This window comes from Typopeltis vanoorti, chromosome 14 (genome assembly GCF_054136105.1).
Source record: "Typopeltis vanoorti isolate ZY-2024b chromosome 14, IOZ_Tvanoo_1.0, whole genome shotgun sequence".
NCBI lineage: Eukaryota > Metazoa > Arthropoda > Arachnida > Uropygi > Thelyphonidae > Typopeltis > Typopeltis vanoorti.
In genome coordinates, this window is record NC_143562.1 from 34,818,278 (window position 1) to 34,841,566 (window position 23,289).

A 23,289-nucleotide genomic window follows, 5' to 3' on the forward strand; every position below is an offset into this window, starting at 1 on the left:
TTTGTGAGGAGCATAAAGAGTGAGCAAGAACAGTGGCTTGCTTGGTAAGGGTAGCGAATGTGCAGTATGATCAGCAGTTAGCAAATTAGGTTAAAAATAAATAAATAAATAGAAAAATTCCAGGAGATTCTTGATTGAGCCTGTAGAAAAAAAAAAAGAATGATTATGGAAGAATGATATTGATAAAAATGTCATGTGGTAAAATTATAAAAGAACAACCACTGTGGAGAATATGACTAAAGGTATCTTCCTTGTGAATTTGACATCAAGCAAAGTTTGGGTAGTGCAGTAGAAGGAGGAGAGAAGACTGACTGTGAGCGAGCAAGATGTATATGGTGAATTGATAAACTTCATATTCATAATGTGGCAGGATGATATATCACCGCATGTTTTGAGGAAATGTTCCAGGGGAGTTAACAACTTTGATGTACCTTACACTGGACCAAATTCTAAAGGAATGGAAAGATCACAAAAGAGTTCTATATCATAAGGGAGATTATAAGACTAAGGTTTCAAATTCTATATGTATACTGTCCAATTCTGTATGTCTGGAGTTCTGGTAAAGGGTTGGAGAGGTTAGTGAAGATCAAGATACAGACTTGGATTGAGTTGACAACAGTAGAATTCTCTTTAATGGATAGCATCAAAATTATCTACTTCCTATTATGACAAGGTGTAAAATGCATTGGACAAGGGAGATGCATACAGTGTTATATTTAGATTTTGTAAAGATATTTTATAGCTTATCACATGACCAGCTGATAATTAAACTGGAGTGGATACGGTCAAATAACAGATTTTTTGTGCTGGATTTCAGAATGACTGTCTCTGGTAGATATCAGCAGTTGTGTATGGGAGAGCAATGTTCCAGAAGGAAAGTCACTAGGTCTGTTTTGAGGCCATTGATGTTTAACTTGTGTGTTAATGATACTGAGATAGATTTGATGTGAATGGTAATATGTAGTTGCTTATAAATGACATAAAATTGGAAAGAACTGAGAGGAATAGAGCAGATGATGTGGCTTTAGAAGAGGACATGAATAGACCAGATGAATGGGCAACTGAGATTGCCAGTTCATTGTTGCAGTGTAAGATTTTAAAATTTGGAATGCAAAGATGGGATGCAGTTGGTGGGGATATCTTAGAGGAGGGATCTGGGGGATGATAAGTGATTCCCCCCCATGATGAATCTTTTGAGTCCATTGAAGTCTTATGTCAACCATAATAATAAAATCCTGAGATCTTAAGCTTAGTTGTTTTTTTTTTAATTTAATGCAGATGTTAAAATTCTAAATAAATCCTGTGGAAATTATCAGGATTCTTTAAATAACTGCCTGTAATAAATTTGGCATGAAAATAGGCAGGAACATAGCATTCTCAATAGATAGCCCATAGAACAAGTACAATAATAATAATATTATTATTATTTATTATTTCGTGACATCTCATCGAGGGAGGGCCCCTGATCTACAACTCTACATCATCTACACCAATGCCATCTACTGCACACCACAACTAGTATTTTTTTGTCTGTAAATTGCATGTGTCCTAAAGGCTGATTTGTCTGTATGCAGGATGAAAAACCTTGCTAACTCCATCAGCTATTTATCACAAATTTTTAGTGAAGATGACAAATTAAGTACAGAAATAGACAACAGAATAAACAAAGCTGATATGATAGTCAACTGAATAAATTTATATGGAATAAGAGAGAAATTTGTGAAAACACTAAACTAGTTATATACTGGACAGTATTCACATTAATTTTAACGTATGAATCTGTGAGGTTGATTAGAAATAAAGCCATTGATCAAAGACTAGAGAGCACAGAGTCGAGTTTCCAGAAAAAATTATGGAAGTGCACAGATAGCATCAGTGTCAGATACATATGAAAAATTAAGATAACGAACTTGACTTTGTTAATATCCATTTCTAGCATTCAACAGAAAGACTAGAAAAACTAGTGTGTGATGCCGAGACAGAAAAAAAAAAAAAAAGAGGAAGACAGATGTAGGTGAATAATGCAGTTAGAAGACCAAAATATAAGATCTGACAGTACTGGATGTCCTGACAAACAGTGGATGAATCTGGAAAAACATTGCTTATAGTATGTTAACTTAATCATGTACTACTATCATAATATCCAGTACACTTCCTTGAAAGTACATATCAAGAATTTGATGATACATTAATATGTGCTCTTGATGGTATTTCTCTTGAGCAGTTCTGTCCTGCCACCTCCTTTAATAATCATTCAAAATAATTACAAATGTATATCTTTTTTTCTTATTGTCATCTCTGATTTCATTTTTCATGCTTTGCTAAGCTTCAATGCCAGTCTTTTCATAAGTTTTATTTAGTTACTTGTACACATTGGCTTTTAGGTTATCGTTATCTTTATCATGAACTCTTAATGCTCCCCCAACCACACACACACACACACACACTTTGTGTGAACAACAAACCTTATCTAGCTGTGATTTTATTATTCAAGAACTAAAAGGTTGCTAGTCGCAAACGAAAAAGAGCAGTAGCTATCAATGAACGAAACTCTCCCCTGTTAGATTCAGTGGAAAGTGTCTGTACTTTCTTGTGCGCTATTTCTTTTTGTTATTATGTGCTAATTAAACTTTCGCTAAAACTCGTTGCTTCGTAATGCGAGTACTCAAAAGAAGGTTTATTTGCACGCATTTTGTATCTAAAAGTTGGTGCACAATGGATATTTATCATTCGTTGAGCATTGCGATACTCCGGAAGACATTAGCCATAGTGGTCCTCTAGCGGCCACAGTTCAAAAAAGATCATTATTATTATTATTGTTATTATTACCGGCGACTCAGGGGAGTCCTTAGACTCATCGAGGGAGGCCCTAAACATCATGTCCACACAACTATTCGACATTGTCACAGTATCTATCATATCTTGCCTTGAACTCACTCACTGCCATAGCACCCACAACAGACTGCCAGCTTATTCCACTCATTTACCACTCTAAAAGTAAAGAACCCAGCTCTAACACCCTTGCTAACCACACTCTTGCCCACCTTCCATAGATGTCCCCTAGTTCTCCCACCACCAGTCCTGATCTCAAAAATATCCTCTGAATTAATCCTATAGAAACCCTTCAGCAATTTGAATGTCTCAATCATATCTCCCCTCTTCCACCTATCAATCAGTTTCTGCAACCCACAAATCTTCAACCTGTTCTCATAAGGTACATTCCATGGACCCATCATCTTGGTCACTCGCCTCTGGATCCTCTCCACCTCCTCCCCATCCATAAGAAACCTAGGTGACCAAATCTGGGCACAGTAGTTTAGATGAGGTCTTATCAAGGCTCGGTACAGAGAAACAATAACTTGTCAAAGTATTTTTCAACAACCAAGTAATTTGATGAGCTGATTTAGCCACTTTTGCAATGTGCCCCTAAACTTCATCTCCCTATCCACCAACACTCCCAAGTCCCTGGCCTCATCAATCTCCTGGAGTACAGTTCCACCAGTGTGGTATACTGCTAATCTTTTCACCCCAAAATGCATAACCTTACATTTTGTCACATTAAATTGACATCCATTATCCTTAGCCTAGAACTCCAATCTATCCAAGTCATCCTGAAAGATTTTGACATCTTCTGCATTCAGTATTGCCCAACCCAACTTTGCATCATCAGCGAACAAATGAACTGTTCCTCTTAGTTCCTTCCCTATGTCGTTAATGAACAAATTAAACAGCAGTGGTCCAAGAACAGAACCCTACAGCACACCACACCACTAGTCACAGGCCGTCTTTTGGACTCTACTCCTGAATAAACTACTCTCTGATATCTCTCCATCAGCTACCCATCTATCCATCTCATCAAACCTATATCCATTCCCATATGTTGTAGTTTATGGTTTAGAATTCAATGTGGTGTCCTGTCAAAGGCCTTAGCCAGGTCCAGCAGTATCAGAGTAAACCCATTACTTTCCAGTTCAGCCGTCATTGTGTTATAAAACTTGAGCAAGTTACTGAGGCATGATCTACCCTTCACAAAGCCATGCTGTGTCCAGTACATTATCTCATTTTCATCAATCCATTCCCGTATTTTTCCCTTGCCTACTTTCTCTAAGACCTTGACAACGACTCCTGATATGCTGAGCGGTCGGTAATTTTCAACAGTAGTCTTGGATCCTCCTTTATGCAGTGGAATTATTTTCCTCTCTTTCCACACCTTCGGGACTAAACCAGACTTAAGACTCAGATTAAACAAGCACTGATAATTCTTTAGCCGCTTCACACAAGACCCGTGCCGGTATACCATTCAATCCCACAGATGTATTCACATTAAGGTTCTGTAGTAGAACATTCACATCCACCTCATTCATCACAATTTCCATATAAACTAATGGTTCCTTCATTCTTTCAGTGTGTCCAGTATATCACTACCTGGGTGATATACTCTTGCAAAGTGCTCGCTCAGTAATTCCACTATATCGACTGATTCAGTGACCTTACCATCGGCATTCCTTAAAATCATTCTACCGTTAAATTTTTTTTTTTTGCTTGCAGCATATTGAAAGAACTGGGATTCTCTTTAGCTTGCATAGCTAGTTTCCTTTCATAATCTACTTTTGCTTATTTTACCACGCTAATTACCCTTCTGGCCTGCACTTTATACCGTTCGTGTGCCTGCAGGTCACCTTTCTCTTTAAATTCCCTCCACAGTTGTTTCTTTTTTTTGCAGCTCAAGCTTAATGGTGTTATTCATCCTTTTAACCCTACTTGTTTTACAATTCGGACCCTAGGTATACAATCAGCCATAACCTCCTGTAAATGCTCCTTGACGATTTCCCATGCTCTATCGACATCCAGCCCTTGCAATGTTACATGCCATGGCACTGAACCAAGCAATCTACTAAGCTTGTCATACTTGCCAGCATGGTAATTCCACATATACCCTGTCTTAATCGAAAATTCCACACGTTTAGCCACCTCCCAGGTCAAGACTTTATGATCACTCTCACCAATAGGTGGCAACATGGTCATATTCTTTACAGTCAAATTCTCAGATGCTATTACCAGGTCAAGCACTCTCAAACCCCTAGTATTTTCAATTGCATGCTGACTCAGATAGTTATCCCTTAATAATTGAATAAAATCCAGTTCCTTCCTCACATGTATCCTCTCCTCCTCCAATCAATGTTACCATAGTTGATATCCCCATAATAATTATCCTCCTTCCACTCATTTCATCAATTTGTTTATGCATACCATCTCCACCATCTATTCCATCACCTGGTCTATAGAAGCACCTAACCGTATATTTTGTTCTGCCAGTCTCAATTTCACACCAAATAGCCTAAAATGAGCTCTTTTTACTATCCTGCAATAAAACTTCAATTCTCCTTGGCTGCAGTTCATCAGCTATCATCAATTACACTCCCCCCATTTTATTCTCTCTGTCTCTCCTAAACACACTATAACCTACACATTCTATCCCACTAACTATATCATCTTCTGTCAGCCATGTTTCACTAATGCCAATAACCTGTGGCCGGGAAGAGCCAATCAAGCCCAAAAATTCTTCCTTCTTGTTGCCTAATACTCCTGACACCAGGATACATGAAATGCAGAGGTTCCTTTGTCCCACCCCTATCTTGATGCGTTATTCTAACTATCCTATTCCGATTTCTTGTCGTTAGTACTGGCTCGGGTACGTTATATGCATTCTTACACACAATTGTCTCACTGATGTCCGCATATCCACCACCCCCCTTGGTAGTTCTAGTTTCCCTGGTTCTGCACATCCATTTTCACTTCATTCAGCAACACTTTTTCCAGTCTCCGCACACCAAATCCATTCAAATGCAGGCCATCCATCTTGTATAAATCCTTTCGCCCATCAAACTCATTCCATACCACACCGTCTGCATAACCTGCACATAAAGTCATTTGCGATTATCACCCTCCTAAACTCCTCTCTGTTATACCGCGGAAGAAGACTGACCATCCTAACTCTGTCACTCTTTTCTTTTGCTACCCTTAACACTCCTTTCAAGTCCTCTCTCATAAAAAATTTGTCCTTTCATTTCGTTGGGAAAGGGGAGAAGTACAATAAAACAATGAAAACTCGCAAATCTAGACTGGCGGATAAGTTCCCTGAGATATTATGTACAAAAGGTCTATAAGGAACCATGAAAAACGCTAATTCTAGGCCGTGTTCCTCGGAAAATGAGGAATCTCTCCTATGAGAAAAATATTTTCGTGATATACACTCACCCATGTCGAAGGAGCCAGAAATCATCTTATTATCCAAGAGCACCATGATAAAAATGAGATGGAGATTAGGTTAAATATCCTGTGACTTCATCTGTTCCAAACTAGCCGTGATTACCTCGAGAAGTGAAGTCGCAAAATTCACGCGATTGATATAAATATTTCGGGGCTTTACCACCCAATGATGTAACTTTAAAAATGAAGAAAACTGCATTATGTATAGACACCTTCCATGTTGCTATACGTAAAGCAATCTATTTGAAAATGACAAATTACAAAAATATTTTAAACAAGAAATTGCCTTTGTGGGCATCAGTAAAGCTAAATAGAGACGATGTGGAAAGATAAAGATGAGAATAAATTAAAGTCTATCTACACTTTAGTTTATTCATGCAGAAGAAAAATCAGATAGAAATATTGATTGTCGATTATACTTCAAAATTGTCTAAACTGCTGATTCAACTCAGACAAATTAGAATTAAATTAAAGCCACATCATTCAATTTATGCATATTATAATTATAAATGCGTACTCCTATCTCCGACTCATCCAAATGATGATACGAAAAGATATAGGAAACATTTTTTAAAAAAAGGCAAAATGAGATTAGTTGCTGATAGTAACGAATCTGCAAGAATGCTATAATAGATGTACAATTTAAAATAATGGATAATTTAAGGTGGAAAGAAACAAACTAATGGCATGGAAAACGGATACGCCATTGTAAGAAAAACAATTGAATAATTTGTTCAAAACCATCCAAGACGATACAAAATATCCATAGGAACCTGAAAATAGACCAAATTGATTTTATGACGATAAAGATGGAGGAAGGCAACTTTCACCTTACCCATCACAAAGAGCTGGTCCAAGGCAATCAATGATTTTAATTGCCATCATGGGAGGACAGTAGAGTAGACTTCTGTCGTAGTCCCTAACTCTAACATTATACATTGTTGTCTGAAATAGTATAAATTCTATAGTCAATTTTTCTTGAGTTGCGGAATTATTAACTAGAGTTTACAGGAAAACGCTATTTGGATATGAGAAAGAACGATTAATTTGAGAACATGCTCAAAAAAAAAGATCTAATAAAAATTCCATTATCAACCACTTGAATTGAGCATATATAACATTGAACACTAACAACGAATCAAAACTTTCAAATATCATCGAATATTATCAAGGAATCAAACGTTTTTTAAACCTTAAGGAACACTATCAATGAAATAAAACTTTCAAAAATCATTGAACATTATACATGAATCAAAACTAAAAAATCATTGAATACATCAATAAATCAAAACTTTTAAATAGCATCAAACACTATCAATGAATCAAAACTTTCAAGAAAGAATTCAGACCGAAGAAGTGTCGCTATCTGGTGATCCCGAGTCCTATTATATTATGTATATATTATGTCTGAAAGAGTGTGATGTATATTGTCAATATTTTAAGCTACGGAGTTAAAATCCTGACTTTCCGAGAGGAATCCCTGCTTTCCTGTGCGAAGGATCAACTAATTCGGTAGCGGTAAAAGCAAGGCTTAGGAACAGTTCTCTAGTCGCTAACTAGAATATGACATAACAATCTCTCTCTTAGCGTGATTTAGCACTATGAAAACACTATTGCCACAACACTACACAGACTAAATATGTAGCATGAATGAATAGATAGAGTATGAAGATGTACTTCAAATCATAAATAGCAAAGAAGATTGTGATCATTCTTTTGAACTAGTAAATTATGTCTTATTTATAAGCTTATTACATTGTAGCCAGCAGTGGAATTTAAAAAGTTGTATAACATCTCATTCTCCCTTTCTGTTCAGACATAACAACTTAAAAAACCTTTTTTGACTACTAAATTGTAGCATTGGCCAAATTCCAGCTCTCGCTCTCGAGATTTCTGCCCATAGCTCTCTTTGATCAATTTTTTAAATAATTTAGAGGTATTATTGTATTTGTGATAACAAACAAAAATTCATGATACATATACAGGGTGTCCCAAAATTCACGCAAGAAGTAATTTTGATAGAAAACACAGGTTTTTAATTAAAAATTGTAATTTCTTATTGATTCATAAAGTATACAGTATAGTGTTATGCATGGAATAGTATATCGGGTAAATGGCCTCCACGGCTTTGCTGGCACATACGCACTCTTTTGTCAAAATTTTCCATGACCATTTTGCATAAATGTGGCTGAATTTCGTTGATACAGCGCTCAATTTCCTCCTTCAAGGCGTGGGTGGTCGTGGGCTTGTTGGCATAAACCTTAGACTACAAAAAAACCCAAAGAAAAAAGTCCAACGGCGTTAAGTCAGATGATCTGGGTGGCCAATTCCGAACACCAAAACAGGAAATCACACGACCAGGAAATGACTCATGCAGTAATTGAATTGTTTCTCGGGCTCTATGGCATATGGCACCTTCTTGTTGAAACCACATGTCGTCCACATCCATATCTTGCAATTTAGGAAATAAAAAAAACTGGATTATTATGTCGCGATAGCGAGCACCATTAACTGTTAGTCTTACCAGCCGCATTTTCGAAGAAGAATGGACCGATGATGCCTCCAGCCCAAAATCTGCACCAAACAGTGACACGTTGTGGATGCATTTGTTTCCCAACAATCACTCGTGGATTTTCTGAACTCCAAATGTGACAATTTTGTCGATTAACGAAGACATCAAGAGGAAAATGAGCCTCATCGCTGAAGATGATTTTGTTCGAAAAATAAGCATCCACTTGTTGTTGTTCCATAATCCATTCAACGAACTCTCTTCGCTGTGTGTGGTCAGTAGGCTTCAGTTCTTGAGTCAATTGAACTTTGTAAGCATAAAGATGCAAATCTTTCGTGAGAATACGCTGTAGAGAGCTTCTCGAAATGCCCAATTCAAGACCACGGTGCCGAATTGATGTTCCTGGACTCTCAGCAACACTCTCACGAACTGCTTCGATGTTTTCTGTTGAACAACTTGTTGAAGAACGGCCAGAGTGTAAAAGATCACTAATTGATCCAGTTTCCTTGAATTTTTTAATTAATCTTTTCACAGTTGATGAAGTTAAATCACTATTCCGACCATATTTTGTACGAAAATTGCGAACTGTAGCTACCAAACCTTCATTATTTTAAAATATTGCTCAACAATGAAAATGCGATGTTCTTTCGTGTAGCGCTCCATTTTTAATAATCCTGAACTGTCAGCTGTCACGCTGTCTTCTTTTTTTTTTCTCGTTGGCAACACTTTACCGCACAAATGGCGCTAAATTTAAATCTTGCGTGAATTTTGGGATATCCTGTGTAATAATTTCCACAGCTATAATAAAATGTATAAAATACAATACCTATGAATTCATGTAAGGAGCCTGTGTAGCTCAGTAGTTGTGGCGTTTGCACACCAGAGCGCTTGACCGTATGAAGCAAGACTAGGTGTTTGGAATCTAGTCGGCGACGAGAGGAAATTTTGCTAAGCCTTTTTTCGACCGTTTCCCGAGTTAGTCGAACTCTGGCATCGGCAAGCGGGTTTTTTCTCCCGAAAACTCGGGTGTTTCGTCCCGTAAACTCAAGAAAATCGACAGTAGAACCCACACTGTTTCAGACATTAAATAGATTGTGTTAGGGTTAGGGGCCACGAGATGGCGGCACTTGTTGAGCTGCCTCTTCACTGCGTTCCGCTTAATTAGTGATAGCCTTGGGCAAGCTATCTCTCATTGGCTAACAGTGGAGATTAAAATGCCCTCTCAGTCTCTAAAGGTTAGATAGGGCTAAAACGGCCTGGCCTACTCGCTATACATGAATAAAAAGGAGTTAGCTGATTTAGCTGATGGTTTCATGTAATATTTTCGACAATAATACAAAGAAATATTATTATAAGAAATAAATTTGAACTAATCATAAAACATCATGCGAATTCCATTTTGTTCTTCTTTAAAAACACCAATAGTTAATGTGATAACAATCGTCACTCACCGGTATCCAGCAGTACTCTCAACTCATTTGAAGGGCGTGTTATGACGATCATGGAAAGATTTAAAAGTTGTTGAGCTGTTTCTTATTAGAAGTTGACAGCAGATTTTTAGTTTACCAGCTTTTGAAGTTCATCAAAAAGTGTACATAAAATGCTACATGTATATCACAATACATGCTTTCACGTTTATTAATTAAAAAATACTTATTTTTGACATTTGTAGCAATAACAATCTAGAAAACAAAAGGCATTATTTTCATTCATGTTTCCTAAAGAGAAGAAAACAAATATCAAAGGAATTTGTTGTTTGAAAGAGATAAATGAAATTAATAAATAATATTACAGTACGTTATTCACATTTCACATTACAGGATGCCATTTGGTCATTCCCATTCCTCATGGGATTTTGAGAGTGAATCCCTCTTCTGGAAAAAGGGATAAGGTCGAAGAATCCCCTTTCTACACAGTGAGACATCAAATGACAATCCACACCAACAGCGAGATTCGAACCTACCGTTTCTTTGCTCAATAGTATACATGGTAACCCCTCAACCAAACAAGATGGCAAATTAAACATCAGCTAATGCTTTTTTTTTTCTCTTATAGGAAGTAGGCAAAGCTATTTTAATTTTACCTGACTTTTTGGGACTGAATGGCAAGTTCAATCCCCACCGCTAGTCAATCAGAGTTAGGGGGCCCAAGACTATCACTAATTTTAAGTAGCATCCAGTGAAGAGGTGACTAACAAGTATCGCCATCTCGTGGTCCAAATGCTAACACAACATGATATTGTCTGTAATAGTGTGATTTCTACTGTCGATTTTCTTTAGTTTACGAGAAAAACCCAAGTTTTCTGGGGAAAAAAACTCTCTTGCTCGTGCCAGCGATCGACAACTAGAATCATAACTATGTCATTCTTCGCGCAGCCTGGCGCAGAGGGATTAAAAGCATTTTCCACTTAGCAACATAGGCCGGAAATCTGTAACAAAAAAAATTGTTGATCCAAGCTATTTACAATATTCCTATCCATGAGATTGAACTGCCCACTCAGTGTCTAAAAGTTAGATAGGGCTAAAAACGTCCTCGCCTACTCCCTGTATATAAGGGAATAAAAAGGCGTTAGCTGATTTTTTTTTTTTTTTTTTTGATGATTTCAGCATTACAAATTCAGAAACAATATCGCTTCTTCTAACTTGTCACCTTCAGCAGTTTAAGGAAGAGTTTGTTTTGAAGCATGGTCGTCGAACATTTTTTACCCTCTTAGGCCTGCTAAATGATCTTCTCTAGAGCAATTATTTATCATGTAAAAATATCTCTAAGAATAGTTTCTGGTTTGTAGTCTATAAAATCTGGATTAGATGTAATTGCCCTAGAAATATCTGTAAAAAACTCCTTTTCCATTTTTAATTTCTAAGCAAAAATTTATTCACATGAAGGACATTGTGTGAGTTAATTATTTAACTCACATAATTCAGATTGCTTTGATATAAATTGTTTAGTATAGATTGTTTTTATCTGTAAATTATGTTATGCAAAGTATGTTCCTAATTTCCCTTACATTTTAAATCAAAATAATTATTTGTTAAACTATTCTTAAACTGTTGCTCACTTTAACAAGTTCATACACATCGATATAAAACCCTGAAAGCAAACCAATCCAATTGCAATTTAAAAAAAAAAAAGAAAAAAAGGAAGAAACAAAACTGGTGAAATCTAGTATCTACACCACGTAGCTTGCAATAAACCAAATACGTATTAGCTAATCAGTTTTATCTCATTTTCCACTATAACTAAGTAACAATTTCCAATTTGCGAACTTACCGTTCGTACGCATTTGTTCGTAATTTGATTTGAAGAGCTAACTTCCAAGAATAAGAATTCGCATTCGTTCGTAAATGATTGATTCCGAGAATAGGAGCGCATATAAAATATAAAAAAAATATTATTTTTATACCGACCTTCAGAGAGACAAGGATTGCGATGAATTGCTTTTTTACGATAAGTAAACGAAGAAGAATTCGAAAATAGTCTATAATAGCAACAATACTGTTCATTTTTTGGTATACTGAAAAAATTATAAATTATGAATAAATTATTTACTAATCAGCATTATATTTCTATAATGAAGCGGAGATCCTTTGTGATGTGAAGTTCTAAGCTAATGACGACTAAGCCTATTTTAAAATTAGTATTTGGAACACCTCATTGCTGTGAAGCTCTCTTGTCAGTAATGAAGTTTGTAAAGTCAAACCTTCGTGTTGCTCTTAAAAAACAAACGCCTGACAGAACTTCTTCATGCTATCCTGCCATCACATCGCATCAGCCACACAAATCTGCATGAGCCTTCTGTTAGCACTAATTATGTATGTATATGTGTTATTAATATATATATATATATATATATATATATATATATATATATATATATATATATATATATATTAAAAACACTTGGAATAATTTCCACCTTGGGAAATAGAGCCTGTTCTCTTCTTGATAACCCAAATGAACTGCTTACAGAAATAAACCATCTGAAAACTTCTTTCGAAGTTAATAGATATTCCAAGAAAATCATTGACAAATTCCTTCTTAATCCTCTTAGACATCACTCAGAAGAAACAAATAGATTCAAAGGCAATATATTTATTCCTTACATAAGTACTGTTTCACACAAATTAGCAAAAATTCTAAGAAAATACAATATCAGAACCTTGTTCACTCCACTTCCAAAGATCCGTTCCTTAATTAGCCACCCAAAACCTTGTCATCATCAACTCAAATACCCTGGTGTATATAAAATATTAATGTGACTGCGATATTCCTTATTTCGGGCAGACAGACAAATCTGTCGAAATGCGTATGGAAGAACACATGAGAGACATTACTTACAAGAGACAGCGAGCGAGTGCATTATCAAGTCATATCCTTTTCTCGGCTAATCCTAATGATGATAACCAAAGTCACAAAGTCTGCTGGGAAAAATCTACTAACATCATCCGTTGCAGTGACGAAATAGAGAGAAAAATTGTGGAATCTAGAGAAATCATCTTCAATCCTGTTCATCTAAATAACAACTTAAGCTATAACCTCCCAGATAGTCATTAAGCTGTAATTATGTACTGGTGTTCACGTGATGCAGCAAACACGCACTCTCCCAACAATGCAACAAACAAAAGAACAGCTTCAAATACAACTACAACGTTTTCATGCTAATTATGTATAAGGACTGTGTTGTTCATAGTCTTTTATCCCTCAATGTTTAGTGTTTTTTTCTTTTATAATGTCACCTGAAGAAGGCGGTTACAGGCCGAAAGTAGTAGTGTGTTTATATTAAAACTTTTTTACTTAAATCTCGGTTCTAGTTATTTAATTCTTCGTAAAACTATGTATGTTAACCGAGTCAATGATCATTCTGTCATATATATATATATATATATATATAATCCTCAAGGGCTCACTCTAGTGAATACGAGCACTGCCAACCCGAGGCACCTAAAGATGGACCACGCCTTACTTCATGTAATATACACCTGTTATATTATCTGTAGACTGGTTCCTCCTCTTCTGTCCCTCTATATTTCTTTTCATCTTGCTCCTTCCCCCAATCATATTAGAGTATTCGAGGGCTAGGGGTGATTATTTCCTATTTTCCTATTTTTCCACCTCACACAGTGGGAGTCTACCTTCTCCTCAGGTACCTGCCCACCCCTAGTTAAAAATGGTGAAGACAAATGAGAACTCTATACTGCATCGGCCGTCGAGTGGGTTACCAAAGACTGCGCTGGATGTTAGGATTCCTGGACATTCAGTGACAAGTGGGATACAGGAGCAAGATCCACAAAACTTGAAAGTAATTCCTAGGAAAAAGTGGAGCATGGATGAAAATCGACAAGTCATGCAGTGCTTCTACGGTTCAAACCCCTCAGTAGTGTATTTCAGAAACAAATGTTCCAACTTTGGCTTGAACGACACCCAAATTCGAAATTTTCATTCGAAATGTAGATGCAGCAGCGCAGCTTCATTATCAAATGCAAGATATTTAGTGAACTTGAGCTAGAAGCACTGATAGTTCAAGCTGTAAAAGGAAATGTACGGACCCTGAAGAATATGAATGGAGCAGAACCAGATTCCAACGTGCAGAATGCTGAAAATCTTGAAAATATACAAATGGTTGAAAGGAAACTATCAGAGAAGGAACAAGGACTCGCAATAAAAATTAGCGAGCAAATGAACAGCAACCTAGAACGAGTCAGGCTTACAGAATTGAGACAAGTACCTCAACAAAAACTGAAGGACCTCCTACAAGAAGTCAATAAATTTGCAAGAGCAATCCCTACTGAAACTATTGGATAAAGGAATCAACTTATGTACTCAATAACCTATGTCGCAACATCTGAATTACTCAATAAAATTAGTGCATCCAAAAGCAGTAAGGCTCAGTAACCAAAATGGAAGCATCGACTAGAAAATAAAATTCTTAAACGCAGAGCAGACGTGAGCAATTTGAAAAACCATAAGGAAAAGAACTGAAAAAAACACGAAAATCCGAAATAACCTCATGAAGAGATAGAATATTGGAACACGATCTATTGATGAAGTATTAGACGAACTGAACCAAAAAAAAAAATAGTTGCAGTTGCAGCTAAAATAAGAAAATACAGCGCACGCATTGAACAGTAAAAGCAAAATTCGATGCTTCGTGGGAATCAGCACCAATTTTCCAAGAAAATTGATTGTTGCAGGATTGAGCATCTTAAAGAAAATACAAACAAAGAAATATACTTAAATTTTGGCAAAACCTATGGGACAACCCTAAGATGCACAATAACAAGGCTAAGTGGGTTGAACAAATTATGAACCGATCTCAATAACCAATATGGACCGACTGAGAATAACAACTGAAATGGTTCAAAATGAAGCTAAAAGGATAAAAAAATTATCAACGCACGGGAAGAATGAATTACGTGGCTACTGGTGGAAATATATCGCAGGCTTACATGAAAGACTTGCTCACCAATTTAATGATGTTTTAGGAAGACAAAGCAAAGAAGAGTGACTCACAACAGGGAAAACGTTTTTAAACATAAAGGATAAAGAAAAAGTCCCAAAGCCAGAAAACTTCACATCAATAGCCTGCCCACTAACAACTTTTAACATACTAGCTGACAAAATATACAGGTATCTTAAAGCAAATTTTCTTTTCCCAATTGAACAAAAAGTTAGTAGCAAAAATTCAAGCGGCACAAAAGACCAATTGCAGATTGATAAAATGATTCTGAAAAATTGCAAACGTAGAAAACCCATCCTTCATATGGCTTGGATAGATTACAAAAAAGCATTTGTCATGGCCTCATAGTTGGATTTTAAAAGGCACAGAACTATTCGGTATTAGCGAAAACATACAAACATTGCAATCCATCATGAAAAATTGGAAAACGACGTTAGTTCTTAATAGAGAAGAAATTGGAGAGGTAAACCTAAAAAGGGTATCTTTCAAGGAGACTCATTATCTCCTCGATTGTATATCCTGTCATTGATCCCCTTAACTAGAATTTTAAATAAAACTGCTCATTGTTATCAAACTGTGCAAAAAAAGTGCAAAGATATCTCACCTTTTATACATGGACGACCTGAAGTTGGACGCAAAATCAGAGAATGAACTCGGATCATTGCTTAATATTGTGCACATATTCAATCAAGATACAGTATATCAATGGATTTCAGCTTAGACAAATGCGCAATTGCTGGAATAACAAGAGTAAAGTTTGAAGATCTGAGCGAAATCAAGGTAATCAATGGTGAAAAAATCAAGTCAATAAAATTCGAAGATAGCTACAAATATTTGGGAAATTCAGAAGCATCAGAAATTCTGCACAATAATATCAAAGAAAAAACTAGAGCAGAATACATAAGGCGACTAAGTAAACTCCTTAAGTCAATGCTGAATGCTGGCAATTTGATAAAAGCAATTAACACCTTGGCCATTCCTGTTGTGAGGTATTCAGCAGGCATTGTTGAATTGACCCAGCTAGAGGTGGAGGATTTAGATCGAAAAAATCGAAAATTAATGACAACGCACCATGCTCTCAATCCTTGCAGTGACATTGACAGGCTCTATCTGTCACACAAAAAAGGAGGCACAGGATTATTACAAGTAAAGCACATTATAAATAAAATCAGCTAACGCCTTTTTATTCCCATATAGGGAGTAGGCGAGGACGTTTAGCCCCTATATAACTTTTGGAGACTGAGTGGACAGTTCAATCTCCACTGGCAGCCAATCAGAGATAGCTGGCCCAAGGATCACTAATTAAGTGCACGCAGTGAAAAGAGACTGCTGTCCACGCGATTAGCCTAGTGGCTTTGCGCTTCGCAACCATATCCCTGGGGTAGGAGTGTCCCAGGTTCGATTCCCGTCGAAGATGTGAGGAACTTGAGGATCTCCCTCAGGCATAGCCAAATTAGCTGGTCTTGGGCTAGGGCAGTAGGGTTTTTCCGCCAGTTTATCTGGCGTTTTTCATCCCGCAAACAAGCAAACCAACCCCATGAACATATGCCTCTACAGTCAAGAATATATCCTCCCAGCGGCAGACTAAGGGACAGGTAGGTTGGAAGTGGTACTAACAAGTGGTCGCATCTAAGTAACACGCAGATCCTGCATAGGAAGCGAGAATAATGCGTAGTGAAAGAAAGAAAGTGAAGAGAGACGGCTCAACAAGTGCTGCCATCTCGTGGTCCCTAACCCTAACACAATATATTTAATGTCTGAAATAGTGTGGGTTCTACGGTCGATTTTCTTGAGTTTACGGGACGAAAAACTCGAGTTTTTTTGGGAGAAAAAACCGGCTTGTCCATGCCAGAGATCGACTAACTCGGGAACCGGTGGAAAAAAGGCTTAGAAAAATTTCCTCTACTCGTCGACTAGATTCGAAACAAAGTCTTCCTTCGTGCGGTCAAGCGCCATGATGTGCAAAAGCCACATCCACTGAGCAACACAGGCTCTTGAAGAAGAAAAACGAAATCTGAATGATTATCTGGCGGAAAAATTTCTAATCGAGGTAAGGAAAGTGGGTTTATTTATACCCATGGAGACAAAATTGGAATCCAAAACCAATCAATTAAAAGTGAGAACTGAAAGACGGAAAAATAAGTCATGGCATCGACAATACCTTCTAAGCATAAAGGACAGTGCTGACAGCAACTTGATCTCGCAATGGTTGAGAGATGGAGCACTAAAGAAAGAAAGAGAATCGTTAATTTTTGCGGCACAAGAACAGGCCATTAAAACCAATGTTATGAAGGCAAAAATACAAAAAATTCAAGAGGACAGTAAATGCAAATTGTGCAAAGAAAAGAAAGAAACGGTAGACCACATTATAAGTGGGTGCAGCAAAATCACACAAATTGAGTACCGTAAAAGGCATGATAACCTGGCATTTATGTAAAAAGTATTTAAAGTATCTGAAGACTATTGGAAGCATAAAGTTGAACAAGAGGTGATTGAGAATGAAAAAGCTAAAACACTCTGGGATTTCAAATTCGAGACTTACAAAAGCTTGGAATGTAATACATTCGATATAACAGTCGTTGAAAAATTGAAAACAAGGGTGTTCATTTTATCAAAATATCAGCTCCAAGAGATATACGGATTGACGACAAAGAAACTGAAAAATTTACAAAGTATCACGAGTTGCAAGTCGAAGTTGAACGTATCTGTGAAAAGAAAATGAAAAGTGTTTCCATAATAATAGGTGCTTGAGGTGCTATCCTTAAAACATTGAAAAATCATCTAGAAGCACTCGAGTTAGATGGATTAAAAATCGGGCAGATGCAATAGGTCGCTTTGTTCGCACAGCATTTATATTAAGAAAGTATTTCCGGAACTCATAGGCCCTTGGGTAGGGCTCGAATTAGTGGAAGATAACCAGTTCCTACTGTTTTTCCCCATAAAGAAACAGTAGAATTATTAACTCAAACATTTCCTTCTGATATAGTTGAATTATTCAAATTTGTTATTACATCCGGTTACTTCACCTGGAAAGGTAAAATTTACAAACAAGAAGAAGGAACAGCATTTGGGTCTCCTTTATCATCAAACTTAGCAAATCTGTTTCTAGAACACCTGGAATAAAAAATTTTCACTTTTGAACCCAAGCCAAAAATTTTGCTACAATATGTCGAAGACCTATTTGCACAGTCTGTTATCATCCCGAACAGGAATTACAACTGTTTCTAGATAAAATAAACCTTCTTCACCCTCGCATCAAATTTATTCTAGAAAAAGAATCTCCACATGGTATTATCTCCTTTCTGGATTTACACATTCAAAGAAAAGAAGACGGTTACATCGGCACGTCTGTCTATCGCAAACATACATTTTCAGGTCGCCACATTCACAATTCTTCCACTCATCATCCATCTCAGAAATTTGGCATCATTAAATCACCAGTTTCCAGAGGACACAAATTCTGCTACTCTGAAGAATCTCTAAACCAAGAACTAGAAATAATCAAAAATACAGCTATACTAGATGGGTATAATCTTAAAACAACTCAAAAAATGATTAGTCACTTCCCCACACATCAACCTAGACAAGAAGAAGTCCATAGGATTCCCATACCTTACGTCAAAGGCATCTCCGAACTTCTTTCAAAAATTATGAAGAAATACAATTTTGCCACTACTTGCAAAACCATCAACCAAATATATAACTTGTTACCTTCTCCTAAGTATAAACTCTCACCCCTGATGTAACCTTGCATGTATGAGATCCCATGCTCCTGCAAATTGTCTTACTTTGGACAGACAGGTAGATCTGTCCAGAAACGCATCTCTGAACATCAAGACCACATTCGTCTTTTCAAACTGCAGAAATCTGGTCTCTCTCTCAACACCGAGTTGAAAATCCAAACCATAGGATCAATTTGAAAAAGTCGAAACTTTTACATAGATCTTTACATAAACATGAACGTTTACATAAGAAAGTACTGAAGCCCTACTACACAGACTGAATTTAAACCGAAACGACATTCTTACTATTCCTAAAGTATGGGAAATTGTCATATAAAATTGTGTAAAATAATCTTCAGCTCAAAAAAAAATCAGCTAATGCCTTTTTATTCCCATATACGGGGAGTAGGCGAGACCATTTAGCCCTATCTAACTTTTGGAGACTGAGTGGGCTGTTCAATCTCCACTGGTACCAATCAGAGATAGATGGCCCAAGGCTATCACTAATTAAGCGGTACTCAGTGAAGAGAGACGGCTCAAATGTGCCGCCATCTCGTGGTCCATAACCCTAACACAATATATTTAATGTCTGAAATAATGTGGGTTCTACGGTCGATTTTCTTGAGTTTACAGGACGAAAAACCCGAGAGGAAAAACCTGCTTGCCCGTGCCAGAGATCGACTAACTCGGGAACCGGTAGAAAAAAGGCTTCGAAAAATTTCCTCTAGTCGCCGACTAGACTCGAAACCAAGTCTTCCTTCGTGCGGCCAAGCGCCCTGGTTGGCAAACGTCACATCCACTGAGCTACACAGGCTCTTAAAATAATCTTCATACATGTATATTTTTTTTGTTCAGTTATATTTTTAATTTAATTCCATAACATGTTACTGCACGCATATTGAGATTCATTGTAATCATGCGCCCTAACTGTATGTTATTCCTACTATTGTTTCAATTACTGTACTGATGATGTCCCAAGATACTTTGGATGAAATATTTATGTATTAAAAGTTATCACTGTGGTTAGTACGTGTGTTTTTTTGTGATAGATTTTATCTTGCGACTCGCCATATCTGGATGTTGGGCATAGGACACTTCGTCACCCTGGTATAGGGCTAAAATACTTTAGTTTGTTTTAAGCAAGATATTAAAATAAACTCTATTATGGATCCCTTCATATCTTATAGCAAAATATAACAACAAATTTCAAAAAGTTTCGAAAATTTACTAGAGAGGTGAAAATATAACCTTCAGCATCAGATTTGCCATAATTTGTAGTACTAGGCCTGTGAAGCTCAGTTGAAGTGACATTTGCTTCCTCAGCGCTAGACTGCCCGAAAAAGACTTCGTTTAATTCAAGTCTTTGAATAGCGGCACTTTTTCTAGGACTTTCTTCGATCGGTTCCATAGTTCGTCTATCGATGGCAAGAGCAAGGTGGGATGTTCTCTAAGGAAAATCGTCTGCTATCGTCCGGTAAACTTGATAAAAATCGACCATAGAACCCACACTATTACAGACAATAACATTAGGTTTATGGACCACGAGATGGCTACATTCATTATTCGTCTCTATATCAAATGCCACTTATAATTACTGATAGTTTTGGGCCAGCTATCTCTGAATGCCTACCGGCAGAGATTGTATTGTCCACTCAGTCTCCAAAAGTTTGATAGCTAAAATGGCCTCGCCTACTTCCTATTAGGGCAAAAGGCTCTGGCTGATTTTTTTCAATACTTGTAAAGACACAAGCTCTGTCCAGTAGCCGTATAGATTGTCCTTTAAGTACTGCACTAAGGCAACCCTGATACTGATGATTATATTCTCATAAGTTCTTTGGTGAATTTCGAAACGTTTAAAAATTTTATTTGTATATTTCGTTATAAAATATTGATAGGTCCATTATATCTTTCATATTATTATTATTATTATTATTATTATTATTATTATTATTATTATTATTATTATTATTATTATTATTATATGAGCACCTCCATGCAGTCTAAAGACTCATTGTGGGAGACCCAATCTATTCACACCTATCATAACTAGCACTCATAACTGACTCTGGCAACCCATTCCACTTATTCATCAACCTCCAAGCAAAAACTCTAGTCCTCACACCCCTGCTGACCACACTTTTATTCAACTTCCAGGGATAACCCCTTGTTCTGGTCCCACTAGTGAAGTGCTGAAACATTTCCAATGCATCTGTCCTATAAAATCCTTTAAGTAACTTACATGTTTCTATCATACCATCTCTTTTTTCTCTTGTCAAACAACTTCTGCAATCGACACACTGTCAATCTATCCTCATATGGATCATTGCACTGGGAACTCATCATCTTGGTCACTTGCCTATGAATTCTTTCCATTTTAATGTTTTAATCCTATCTATATTGGCTCTGTGGTTGTTTCTTAGTCACATTTGATATTTAGTAATTGATTCTCGTGAATCATAGAAAGGGAAGCTATTCAATTTAATTGCCATCAAATCAGCAATGAAGAATCGCAGTTGCTGGAAATTCTTGTTTAGTTTGCTCAGTATTGTAAGTAGAATTATTCAACTTTCAGATTTTTTTTCGGAAAAAAATAGTATATTGCTTATGGCAGAAATATATAATTTTGAATTGCACTAACGAAAGAGGACAAAATTTGAACTCAACTCTTAAGATAGAGTTGAACATACCAATCGTCTTTTACACTGTGATTCTATTGTCCAGTCATTTTCATTATTACTTATAAATCCTCTTAAGGGTACATATAACTATGCGAAGGCTAGTTTTTGCCTTCGTGTAGTTATATACTGTTTAATGCGACGTTTTATTTTTCTCACTCTCTCTCTCTCTTCTGAAAATACATTACTTTTTATGAAACTTTCATTCAAGCAGTTCACCTATTTGCATCCTCTTGGATTTTTTTTTCTTCAGGTTAAGAAGTGACTGCAGTCATTTTACCAAGAATGCTACTCAATTTTCTCCACTTTCAAAAAGTAATCTCTTTCCCATCAAATTTCTGGTCTTTTCAGACTCCATAAACATACGTTTCTTAATAAGTTAGTTTTTGGAGATTTGATTACTGATTCAAATGATGATAATGTCCATTAATCTCTTTACTGATTATTTCTTTATTGTTTATAGTAACGAATCATCATTGCTGCAATCTCTAAATTTTCCGTGAAAGTTTTTCTATACTGAGTTTGAATTTATAGTAAGTGAGACATTAACAACAAAAAATACTGGCTTCTGGCTTGCATTCTTTTAAACTTTGTCCGACTTCAACTTCACTTATTTCCTAAATATTATTTTTTGATTATTCTTTTATCTGGATTTTTACCATCTAGATAGAAGACCGAAGATTCTTTTCTATGATATAATTGTGGATTTGCGTATTTTTTCGAATATAACTAGCCTTCACACCCCTTAATTTACTTTGAAGAAAAAAAAAAGAAAGAAATTAAAATGTTTCGCATATACCTCGCACACGTAAAAAAGTTTAAACACGTTCACGTTGAGCGATAGTAACTCGCTCTCCCCCGGTAAGCAACATGCCCTTCCTAACAGCCTCTATACTGCAGATGCAAGAAAAACAAGTAGTTTTATTGTATTACTGAATAAGATACAGAGATATTTACAGTCTGTGTAATATATTTGTCAACAAATAGTGCAATTAGAGACAACTGGATAAAAACTGCACTAACTAATGAATCACATGTCCCCTTCCACAGAAACTATGCTGTATATAGACTCAAGCATAACCATATGTTGCACTGGTAACACAAAATATCTAACTAAAAACTATTGTCCAATTTTTCAATTACATGAAATAGGTGTTTGTTTAATTGCATTTGAGTTGAGGAGGATTAGCATTTCAATTCAACAATTGTCGGCTTGCATTTGTCTTCGGATCGTGCGATCTTTTGTTAATACCGTACCAATCATTTGCACGTCATCATAGCTGCCCTATCTCTACTTGCATACCATTGCTGTCTGTTTTGCTCTCTGCTTTCACTTCTCATTAGTCATTCTTGAAGGATTGTTCATTACGTATCTCAAGTCTTGTAAATTACTGGTAATTTTTGCTTGAAATAATGTGAAAGAAGATGATGATATTTGGGTAGATGATTTCATGATGCACACAAGGAAACCGCTCTCGAGGGCAGAAGTAGCGACAGCGAATAGAAGATTTTTGATAAGTCATACCTATTTTTCAGTTTTTTCCTGAAAACTTTAGTTTCCCCAAATCCGCACATATATTTCGCACCACGATTTTTTAGCTTTAATTTTTGGGGAAAAAGTGATAGTTATATTCGAGTAAATACGGTAGCAAGTCA